The 12,335-nt window shown below is 44.8% G+C and overlaps 1 long non-coding RNA gene across 3 annotated transcripts; it reads left to right on the top strand.

The window, feature by feature from the left end:
• Window positions 1-3,374: 3,374 nt before the first annotated feature.
• LOC102011589 lies at window positions 3,375-9,784 on the top strand. 3 transcript variants are annotated; one of them, XR_264829.1, is made up of 5 exons: window positions 3,375-3,585; window positions 4,042-4,130; window positions 7,395-7,539; window positions 9,194-9,201; window positions 9,688-9,784. It is a non-coding gene; the product is annotated as an uncharacterized LOC102011589 (long non-coding RNA). The 3 variants fall into 3 exon arrangements; XR_001232118.1 differs by having other exon boundaries at window positions 3,871-4,092; XR_001232117.1 differs by having other exon boundaries at window positions 3,871-4,130.
• Window positions 9,785-12,335: the final 2,551 nt, after the last annotated feature.

Genomic DNA, 12,335 nt, shown 5'->3' with positions numbered 1-12,335 from the left:
GGGAAACCAAGACTTGGTGGTGGGAAGTGTTTAGCTCCTTCCTCTATACTCCTTGCTGTTCTTGATAATCTAGAAGTCAAGGAGCCAATGAATATTCATCTTGATAATCAGTCTTTATCAGACACCTAATTATGCCAGGCATGTTGCTGGCCAAACCCGTAGGACAGTCCCATGACACAAGCTCTGTTTTTACCTTCAAGTTCAGAAATGAGAAAATCAGAGCTGGAGAGACAGGAGTCCTCAAGCCAAGGTTACCCCAGGCTTAAACCCAGGCAGGCTAGCTGCACAACCCAAGCCTTTCCCAACATTACACAGAGGTCACAGGCAAGAAGCTTCCAGAACATGCAGACCGTGGTAATCACCAGTGAACCCCCTAACTACAGATGAGGAAAGTGAAGCCCAGACAAGAGGTGAAGGGACTGGGTTAGTGGCTGGACAGGGCTATTTCCTTTCCTTTGATTCACAGACAGTGTCCTTTCTTTATACCTTGCTGCCACATAAGTGCCTGACACCCTCAGCCTTGAGTCATTACAGAAGTGCACATGGCAGGTCAGACTTCCAATCTGACTGGTTCAGCCCACTTGGCTAGTTCTAGCCGAGAAATCAGAGAGCCTGGGTCTGTGGTTTAACTCTCTTACACACTTGCTACCATTTATTGTAATCATAAACTGTTATAATTTAAATCTAAAATGTCCCCCAAAAGTCTAGTTGTTCAGAAGCGGGGCTTTTCAGATGACTGGATTGTGAGGATTCTAACTTCATCACTGTGTTAATCCATTGATGAGGCAATAATTTGATAGCATCATTGGGAGGTAACAAAAACTTAGGAGGTACAGCCTAGTTGAAGGGGTTAGGTCTTGGAGGCGCAACCTTAGAGACCACATCTTGTCCCGGCCTCTTCCTCCTTGGTGCTCTTTCTGTCTCTGTACTTCCTGGCAGCCATGACATGAGCAGCTTTCCTCTTCCCTGCCCTGTCACCATGGTGTTTCTGCCTCACCCAGGATCACAGGGAGTGAAACCAGATGACCATGGACTGACACCTGTGAAACCATAAGGCACATCTTCCAAGGTGCCTTTCTCAGATGTTTGGTCACAGCGATGAAAATCTGACTAATGTAATAGCTAAAGCCAGTACATATTCAGCACCTGCTATGTACCAGGCACTATAATTAAGCACACTGTTTCCCTTAATCCTTGTAATACCCTGCAGCTCAGAGAGGTTAAGTGTTTTGCTTGATGTCATAGTCACTTAGTGGCAGAGCTGGGATTAGAATTTAGATATTCTTAATGAGAAAACCATAATTTTTAGAGGTAGAATGGTATAATGGTTAGGAAGCTTATCTTTGGAGTTACACAAGTTGATTCTCTCACTTATTATTTGATGAACCCAGAGAAATTACTCTATATTTATGAGCCTCAGTTTCTCTCTCTATAAAAAGAAAATTAATAAATGTCTGTTAATCAAAAAAGTATTTACATTCATGTCCATGGCAGAATTATCTACAATAACAAAATGGTAGAAACAACCCAACTGTCTGTTCACAGATGAATGGATAAACAAAGTGTGATATTCAACCTAACAGGAAATGAAATTCAGACATAAGCTACCACAGGGAAGGACTTTGAGGACTTTATGCTAAGTAAAATCAGCCTATTACAAAAAGGTAAATATTATATTAGGTGTGATCAAAAGATGTGGTGACTGCTTAAATATATAGATAGATGATAGATAGATAGACAGTAAAGGACACATTGCCATTAATCTTCCTCAAAAAATTCCTCCCTTCAAATACACATTCCATCATTCTGCCATATGCTGAGGTGATTCTGGAAATCCTTTTTCATCCTCTTTTGAGTGTCTTTAGTTGTGCCATCATGTCTGCCTCAATGTCCTGACTTGATTCAAGATATTTACAGCAGTTTTTGTCAAACAAAAACAGTATGAAGGGTTGGAGATATAGATCAGTGGCACAGCACCTGCCTGGTAAGCACAAGGTCCTGAGTTTGATTCCTGGTACAAAAAAACAAAAAACAGTATGATGTGTCCTTATCAACATTTTTTATAAGACCTGGCACCGTGCAACTTCCAACTCTTCCTCCAAGTCAAAATGGTGATGAAAGGTAAATTTTTTGAATCAATTTAGGACATCAAGACAGCCACAACAGGGAAACTAAAAATGCTCATGGAGGAGGACTCCCAGAGCTGCTTCAGAAAGTGTCAAGAACAGTGGGAGAAATGTGTTTGAAGCAAAGGGGAGCATTGTGAGAGAGGTTAATGGCAATGTGTCTTTTACATAATACATTGCTTTTTTAATTTAAGCATTCACTCTATATTTCTATTATACATCGGTGTGTTCTTACACAAGGTAGGGGAAGTAGTGAACTTCGTAGAGAGAAGAAAGGGGAATTGTCAGGGGAGGGAGAGAGAAAATGGGGTGATATTTAAAGGGTGTGTAGTTTCACTTAGGAAAGATAAAAAAAAGCCATGTAGATGACTGTAGTGATAATCTCATAACAATGTGAGTGCCTTTAATGCCACAGATATTTGACTATGATTAAGAGTAAAATTTATTATATTTTACAAAAAATTTTTTTAAAGAAAAATAACATTTGTTTTGAAGAGTTATGAAAGTTAAAGAGATCATGTTCATCAGGGTTGGCACAGGCCTGACCCAGAGGAAGAACTCAGTCAGCAGAAGTGATGCCTGTTGTTCTTACCAGTAGTAACTGTGGGTGTCACAGAGCCCAGAGCCCTCGGCCTCCTGCATTCCTGAAGGAAAGACTCTGAGCCCTTCCCTGGGTGGCCGTGAGACACAAATGACAGCTTGTGTGTGAAAAGACTCCAGATCCACCTTGAGACCATGATGTTAAGTGAAATAAATGAGACACATAAGCTTAAATATTGCAAGGTTTCACTTCTACAAGGAACGCAAAGTTAAAGTAGACAGCAAAATAAAAGGTAGTAGGAAGTATGGAGATAGCTCTTCCTCGAAGGAGAAGGGGGTCAAGAGATGGAGGGGGTGGGTAGGGGAAGGGGATGAAAAAAGAACTAAGCTGTGGCAGGAGCATGGACCAGCTCCACACAGGAATGCAAACATTGTGTACGGCAAACATGTACTAACAGTAATTTAAAAATAAATAAATACATGGCTGCATAAACTGTTAAAAAGAAAAGTTGAGAAATGGTTGATCAAGGAGTAACTGGTCATTTCATAGCTGGCTGAGCTTTTGTCTGTCTTCTCTTTAATCAAACAGCCCATGGCCTTCTGTGGGGGTAACTTCTTCAGGCCTCTCTGTCCCTGTCTGTGGAACCTTCACAGAACCCTCTCTCATTCCACATTCCAGCACTCAGCACCACCCCTGCACCTACCTGATACACGTGGGGCTTTTGGGAGGGGTCATCAATATTCGCTGACATCAGCTGAGTGTGGGAGACTTGAAGCAACCCTTCAGATGATTTCAACCCCCAAATTTCCTTCTGAGGAAGACAGGAAGTTCAGCCCCTCATGAACTGGGGTCCCCACCCTGGGCCAATTTGTCCAGTGAGTGTTCAATTGTCCATCCCTGCACAAACACAGGCTGAAGGTTAGTGGGTATTGCCCTCTGGGGAAGGGGAAGGCAGGAGAAGGGAGGGAAGGAACAGAAGGGAGGGAAGGGAAGGGAAGGGAGGACAGAGGAAGGGAGGGGAAAGGAAGGGAGGGGAAGGGAAGGGAGGGGAAAGGAAGGGAAGGATGAGAAAAGAAAGATAATTCAGAGAAAGTGGGGGACTGGACCTCATAGGAAAAGGTGACTTCAGGACATGAGCTGCCTAGTTGTTTTCAATGATTTTCATTACTTGGTTTGAACTTCCATGGAGTAAATGTTTCTCAGATTTATTTTGAAGAATCTAATTCTAGAATCTTTGAGCCACAAAGAATGCAATAAAATACCTGCTCCTTGGACATGGAGATGACACCCTACAGACAGAGGCCCCAAGTGGTGAAATGATTTGCACAAGGTCTCGGAGGGAAAGTGTCAGAACCAGGACATTTTCAAATCCAGCTTGCAGGTCCTAGACAGGAGGGATTCCCACAGGCCCCATTGCCTGCCCAGGTGAGCCTTGGACTAGCTGAGCAGTTTCTCTGGAGCAGGTAGGTAGCTTGTTATTAAAATATCAAACATCTTTGCCCAAAATTCTCTCAACCTTTCATGCTGGTCCAGGCAGCTAACTTTTGGACTAAGTTTGCCCTTCAAACTCTAGACCAGAAATACCACTTATCTTTATTTTTTCTTCTGACTCATAATAATTCCTCGGAATGTTCTACAGAAGGGAGTGTTGATAAGCTACAAGAGAGGAGGCAGAAAATATGGTGAGGTGGTATGAGGAGCTCCCTTGCTCTCCAAACGCAAAGGAGCAAGCTGACTCAACTGTCAGCGAATGACAAGGGACTTTTACCTAAAGCGAGAGAAGAAAATGGCCACCACACCCACTTAGCACAATTTGCCAGTAAATTCAGTGTGTCCCCATAACTGTGTCATGGGGAGTTGTGGTGGAATTAATAGTGTAGTGGACACTCTAAGATAAAGCATGGGAAAATTAGGCGATTTGTTTGAAGGAGTACGGCAAACCCCTGAAGTCCAACTCAAGTGGTCTCAGGCTAAGACTGCTTCCTGCCTCTAGAAGATTTCACAAGGCCAGGAAGCCAGCAGCTCTGGGGTCAAGTGAAGGGGAGGCAGCTCCGGAACACACCCAGAACAGTTTCTGGTCAGGCATTCCTGGCAACATGTGGTGCCACAGTGCACCCACGCCTCTTTCATGATGAAAGCTGATAGGCAAGACTGAGTGTCCACTGGGGCCTCCTGCGTGGTTTAGGGGCACTGAGCGGTCTCTCTTCTAAAAATATCTCCTCCCCTTCCTGTTGTGGAGGCTGAAGTAATCTCATGGAAGGTTACTCCCTTGGTTTGAAACACTGTAGGCCTCGGAGATCTGATTTTAAAATTAAATACTGTTATGTGTAGCACAGAGTTATTACCCCACCATGACATCCCCTACTTGGCACTTATTTATTTTCTTTTCTAACTCCAAAGAAGGATTTGAAAGCTCATATGTTTGTTTCTCAAAGTAGACAGCTGAGGGAACAAGACCTTGTTCTGGAAAATCCAGGGAACAGCTGGAGACAACCTGAATTCTACCTTAGATGTCTCACTTTTCTGCTCAAATATTACAGTACCTTCCTATTGCACTCTAACTGGAATCCAAACTCAGAATCTTCTGAGGCCCTGAATGCTCAGGTCCTCACCAAACTCGCCACCCTCACCCCGTATGCCTGCCATCTTGCTCTCTGCACTCTCATCTCCCCACACAAGGGCATCAAGCTCTCTCCTGCTGCTGAAATCCCCTATAAGCTGCCCTCCTGCTGGGAACATTTCCCCTTCTCCTGGGACCTTGATATCTTTCAGACCTTACCTTGAATTGGTGACCTCCTTGACTGTCCCACCAAAAGAAGGGGTTCTCTCTCAACTTTCAAAACACTGTCCTTTTCCTTTCTACAGTCTGAGTGTGTGTGTGTAAGTCAATCCTCGTTATCCTCAAATTCTATATTTAAGAATTTGCTTACTCCCTAAAATTTATTTACAACTCCAAAGTCAGTACTTGAGGCACCACTGAGGTAACTGGAGGGTATGCACAGAGCAGGGAGAATCCAAGTAACCCAAGACACATGTTCCAACTGAGACCCAACAAGGCCACACTCTGCCTTCTGCTTTCTGCTCATGGACTGTCAAACAGTACAAGGGAACAAGACCTTGTTCTGGAAAATCCAGGGAACAGCTAGAGAGAACCTGAACTCCCCCTTAGACATCTCGAGTGTCCTTTCCACAGTCAAGTTTTTCACATTTTTGTGCTCTTTCTTGGTAGTTTTATTGGCTGTTTCAAATAGCCCCTATGTGCAGTACTGAAGCACTATCTAGTGGGCCTAAGTTCATGTGCCTCATGCAGGAAATAAGAGTGCTGGGCCAGAGTTACTCAGATAGGAGCTATACTGCTGTTGGCCATGAGTTCACTGTCAATAAATGGATTATATCAAACAAGGCATCTTGGGGGCTGGGGATTTAGCTCAGCGGCAAAGCGCCTGCCTGGCAAGCGCAAGGTCGTGAGTTCGGTTCCTGGTAGGAGAAAAACCAAAAAAACAAAACAAAAAAAAAAAAAAAACAAGGCATCTTTAAACAGAAACACACATAAAACAAGGTTATGTATTGATTGGTCCCCAAAACCAGAAGTTCATAGGAAACTAACCCTATTGTCCCCTGGAGCTATAGTCCAGTATTTGCTAATTTGGTACTTGTAGTGACTTTACAGGACTAGCACAAATAATGAATATAATTTGTATTTTTAATCCTTTTTTAGGGCTGCCATAATAAAGGCCACAAACAGGGTAGCTTACAGCAACAGAACTTTATTCTCAAACTGGAGGTTAGCACTCTAAAATCTCCAGAAACGAGGTTCTGCCCTCGGCTCCAGAGGGAGCCTGCCTTGCTCTTCCCCATCCCTGGTGACTTGTGGACACTCTGTGCCTTGGTCATCGCACGGCATGCTTCCTGCACATCCCTGGCTCCTGTCTCTCCCCCTCTCATGTGCATAAGAGTCCTAGACTTAGGACCCAACCTATCTCATGACATATGGTCTCATCTTCGTGAATCACATCTGCAGAGACCCTGTTTCCAAATACAATCGTATTCAGAGTTCCCAAGACATGAATGGGGGAGCACTACGGAACCCAGTAAAATATGAGGGCTGATCAAAACAGACAGTGAGTTTAAATAAAAAGGTATTATAGTAAAGGACACATTGCCATTAGTCCTCTCAAAAGACTCCTCCTTGCTTCAAACACACTGACCCCATCCCTCTTACCACTCTCTGAAGCAGTTCTAGGAGTCTTCTTTTGGGTCTTCACGAAGAATGATAGAAACGTCTGAGGTAAAAGCAACCTCGTGAAAACATTCTGGTGCATACTCATGCTCCTTTTTCACCAGGTCTGGCACCATGCAACTTCTGGCTGTTCTCCAAAGTCCATGAATATTTTGAATCTATTCAGAACACTAAGGCAGGCACAACAGTGCACAGAAAGACACTCACGAAACAGGACTTTCAGAGCTGCTTCGGAAAGTGGTGGAACAATGGGATAAATGTGTTGGGGAGAGATTATTTTAAGGGGGGGTTAATGGCAATGTGTCTTTTATAGTAATACATTTAAATGTCTTTCAACATTCATTGTTTTTCATCATACTTAGTATTTGCACACAGAGACCACTAATGTTTACCAATCTGATATCCTTCTCTCTGACTCTGTAGAAACTTCCATGAGGCAGTAAAATGGCTTATTTATTTACCCTTTGTATCCCAATACTCCATCTAGCCTAATAAATGATAGAAGCTCCATGAATATTTGCTGAGGAAGAATGGGTGAATGAATCCAAAGCTTAGAATGTCAGTGATCCTTGTGGCAGCAGGGAGCAAATTCACCTGGAGTCCGGGGCTCCTGTGTAGGCCACATCTCGCAGGTGAGCCGAGCAAAGAGGCCAGGTGGATGGTCTCACAGCCTCCCTCCCCTTGCTACTGCACCACACCCAGTTCCCCACTGGTATTGGCTCATGCGTTCTGCTTCTACGCAATATTCTTTCTATAAAAGTGGCTTAATGGGCGTTGAAGGTGTGGAAACCACTGAACCCCATTTTATAAACAAGGAACGATGTCCAGAGACACTCAGGGCTTTGCCACTGGCCAACGGCCTGTCATGATAGACACAAGGCTAAGTCTCATGTCTTCAACGCCCTATTCCAGGAGCTTTGCCTTTATATCCACCCTCCTGCCAAGACAGACAATGGGAGTACTTTGGAATTTGCCCTCCTGGGACCCTGTTTTTCTATCAGGAGCAACTTCTGAGAGAAGCAATTGGAGCCTGTGGCATGTACCCCTTCACATAGCTCTAGAAGATCCCTTGTGCCAAGCTCCATGGACATTCCAAGGCCCATTTTAGGCAAGTCTATCTGAGCACAGGTCACGATCCTTGCCTTCATCTCTGAGCTGAAGTATTTTGGCCTTTCTGCTTTTAAATGCACCCTCTGCTTTCTTGGAAACTGAAGCCAAGGAAGGGAGGGCAGGCCCGGGAGGCCTTAGGGCAGAAGGGTGGGGTGGACTGCCAGAGGAAAGGGGTCTGTTTTGCAGACCTGGCCTGAGAAGAAAACCCTGCTGATTATCTCCCAGGCCAGCTGCAGAAACAAATGCCTCAGCTTGGCAGCAGATTATAAATAGCCCAGAATCCACTCCCAGCCACTTGAAAACAAGGAATTTTTTTCTGTGTTAAAAGAACACGGCTTCACAGCTATCCTGAGCCCCTTATGCAACCCCACCCCCAACAAGCCATGATTTATGCCATAGCACCATTACTGGGACCAAGAATCACACAGCTTCAATAAATGATGATTAATTCATTGCCACATTCAAAATATTAAAAAGGAGTCATTTCTCTATAAGTTCAAAAAATTTTTAAAAAGGAGGCATTCCTCCGGAAGTCTTCTCTTTCACTTGGGCACAGACACACTGACCCATGATCCCAAGGGGCAGTTTCTCTGCGGGCTCACACCCTGGGATTCGTCTGGCCTGCTCTGTCCTCGTGCGGAATGGGAGCTGGGAAAGGGCTGGCAGGCTGCTGAGCTGGAGGGCTGGAGGGCCAGGCAACCAGAGAAGAGCTCCTCTGAACCTGTTTGCTGAGATGCTCTGGAATAAAGAGCCCACAGGTGCTGCACCGTGTTATTTACAATTGTTTTCTTTAGAGGGAAATCCATCTCTATTTTTTTTTTTCAGTAATTGGGATTAAATCCAGGGCCTTCACACTGCACTACATCCCCAGCCCTTTTTAAATTTTCATTTTTGAATTTTGACACAGGGTCTTTCTAAATTGCCAAGGCTGAGCTCAAACTTGTGATCCTCCTGCTTCAGACTCCCAGAGTGCTGGGACTATAGACTTGTATCAGTCCCTTTTGTAAGGAAATCAGGAATCAGGTCTCCATGAAAACATCGCAGACCTTCTTGGACCATTAGCTCCCGCTTGGAGACTGAGATTGAAAGGCAGATCCTAAGATACAAAGCACTTGCTACACCCTGCTTTCATCCTCTCATCTGAACTTTACAACAATTGTTTGTTTGTTTTTCTAGAATCAGAGGTAATGCTGGCTAGTTACAGACAAGCTTGAAGATTCAGAAAAGCATAAAGGAGAAAAAAAATCCCACCCAAATCTCACCACATGAGGACAGCAATATTTTCATGAACATCCTTCCAGGCCTCCCTTATTGGATGTATAAGTGGGCATCATTTTATCTAAGTGGGATTATGTCATTGAATCAGTGGGGCTCCTGACAGAAATGTAGAGACCACTCAACTGGGTAACTGAGGGAAAGTTCCACAAAGGGATTATTTACGTATGTGTGAGCAGAGGTTGGGAAACAGCAAGGAGAGCAGCACATCCTGGCCAGCAATAGGCGAGAGCTGCTATCACCTGTAGGCCTGAAGAGCAAGGGAGGGAGTGCTTACTGCAAACCAGGTGCTGTCCAGACTGTAGCTCTCCGAGGAGGCACAGCCACCCTAGCTGTGAAGGAACCAGAGGAATAAATACCCTCAGCTCACTCTCCTCTCTCCTCCCACACTGCAGCTGCAGTGCCTCCCATTAGCCAGCCAAGCAGAGGGATGGATGCCCAGCAACAGCAGAAAATAACCCATGCTACTCAGTGGTAAATCAAGAAGTTTATAACTCAGTGAGTATAGATTGACATCATACTTTTCAGTGGGCTTTTATGTATGGATTGTGATTTTCATCTCTGTGGATGGATGTGTTAGTTTCTAATGTTTTCAGAATATAGCCAGTGCTATAAACTGTACATATAAACTTTTTGTGAACTTAGGTTTTATATATATATATATATATATATATTTTTTTTTTTTTCTTCTTTTTGAGACAGGGTCTCACTATGCAGTTCAGGCTGGCCTTGAACTCACTTTGTAGCCCAGACTGGTCCCAAACTCCCAAGACCCTCCTGCCTCAGCCTCCTGAATACTAGGATCACAGGTATGGGACACCCATACCTGTAATCCCAGCAGAATATATCTTTTTTATTTCCATTTGACACTTTTTGGAAACTGAGGCTCAGAATTCATGAGCTTTGCCCTGCTCATACAAGGTAACTTGTGATTTTTCTGAGTCTTTAGTTTTCTTCAGTGGTGATCATCAAGTATTTCTCAAGAGAAAAAAGAATAATACATCTTTGGTTTTGAAAGTAAAACAAAAAACACGGCTGCCTGTATGTTGTAGTCAGGGTTTTCAATGGAACAGATTTAATACAAGGCACACAATTTATAGGATTATTTGTAATATTCACGCAAAGAGTCAAATTCAGAAGGGTACAGGAGATCTGTCCACACACTAGAGACCCAAAGAATCCATGTGAGGGCCTGGATCCCATGACAGTGTCCTGTGTGAGTCCAGCTAAAGACCTAGAGCCCATGGCAATGTCCTCCACAAGTCCAACCAGAGGCCTAGAACCCATGACAATGTCTCATGCAAGTCTATATCAAGGATCTGCACTGGGAAGGCCCAAAGATCAGCGGTGGAAGCTAGAAAGTCTGTGCCAGTGGGATGAAGGATCTGTGTCAGCAGGCTGAGGGATCTGCACTGGAGCCAGGAAGTGACACTCAAAGTAAGGACCAGAGCTCTCCCAAAGAGAACCACAGCCATCCTCAGCAACAGTGAGGACCTGAGCTCCTCCAACAATGAGAATAGCCAAGTTCATATCAGGAAAACCAGTGTAACAATCTCCTCCAAGAGAATCAATAGCACACCATCTTCCCCTCCAGTTCTGCTTTTATGCTGTTGGCAACAATCCTCAGGTGGGCCTTCCACACCCAGCACCACGCTGACTCAGTTCAGCTGGGTGCTACAAGTTGACCATGAGTTAATCCACCACACTATGTAAGTCCTATGGCCCACAGGGAAAGGAAGAGACCTTCAGTTCCCAAAATGGAGTCTCAGTGGCTCCTGGGGACAAGGGCTGCCAAATCAGGGGCAAGACCCGGGAGATGTCAGGACCAGGGCTCGGGGGCACAGGAAGCATGCCTGCTGGACATCAGAAAGGGGGAGAGGAAGTGGTGCCACAGGACACCCCCACTGCTTTACAATCATTACCTGGAGAGGTGGAAACATCTCCAGAGGCGTTTCCTACCTGCAAAGGCGGGAGGAAACCAGCTTGGACAGAGCCAGAGCTGCAAGGGAAGCTGGACAGAAGGCAGTGGGAAGTAAAAGGCTGCCTCTGCTGTTCACTTCCTATTTATGCCTCAGTCTTCTCATCTGAAACAATGGATATGATACCTACCATCCTGGCATTCTGGGAGGCTGAGGCAGGAGAATCACAAGTTGAAACCCATCCTGGCCACCTTAGTGACTTAGTGAGACTTTGTCTCAAAAATAAAAAGTAAAAAAAGACCCCTGAATGCCAATTGACTTACACATACAAGAAAGGGACCCACATTTAGTAGGTGCTCAACAAATGTGGGCTTCCTCCTTTCTTGCCCCAAAGCTGGGAGCTAAACAGGTGAAATCTTATATCTGATTTTTGAAATTCAACAAATATTTACTGAGAAGGGGACAAATACAAAGACAAACAGGGTTCTTTTTTGTCTTCATCGAGCTCAGCAGCTGTCAGTGTGTGACACCATGGTTCTTCTGGCTTCTGTGCCTTTGCCTGGGCTCGTGTCCATCTGTCTGGAGCAGGCTTGTCCCCTGAGCCTGGGACCCGCTCACAACCTTTGCCCATTCACATGGGAACTGGATCTAAATGGCACTCCGTCTTCTGTGCCCACACAGCCCTGTCCATGTCTCTCTCAGACCCTCTGATGTGGGATAGACTGGTGATTGAGAGGTCAGGAGTCAGATAGGTTCGGTTTCCATCCTGGCTTTGCTGCTCACTGACCTGGTATCTCAGTCTCCTTACCTGAAAACTGAGAGCAAAATCTTCTGTCCCTGAGATTTATGTGAGGACTGAGTCCAGACACGCAAAGCCTATGAGGTAGAGCCCAGCACAGAGGAATTCCTGGTAAGCATGTGAAGTGTTGGTCCTCACTCCCTACCTGGCACAGAGCGTGCACTCTGAGGACATTTGGCAAAAGAATGAAGGATGTGTAGTCACTACCAAAATAGCAGGATAAAATATGACTCAAAAATGGCCAGGAATCCACAACACACAAAGGACAAGATTCACAGTGTAACATGGTGGGTGGAGAAAAAGTTAACTATTATTAACAGCCTGA

Source organism: Chinchilla lanigera, unplaced genomic scaffold (genome assembly GCF_000276665.1).
Source record: "Chinchilla lanigera isolate Chin_1 unplaced genomic scaffold, ChiLan1.0 scaffold00139, whole genome shotgun sequence".
Classification (NCBI taxonomy): Eukaryota; Metazoa; Chordata; class Mammalia; order Rodentia; family Chinchillidae; genus Chinchilla; species Chinchilla lanigera.
The sequence above is the reverse complement of the archived record's forward strand: the minus strand, read 5'-3'. Positions and strand labels throughout refer to the sequence as shown.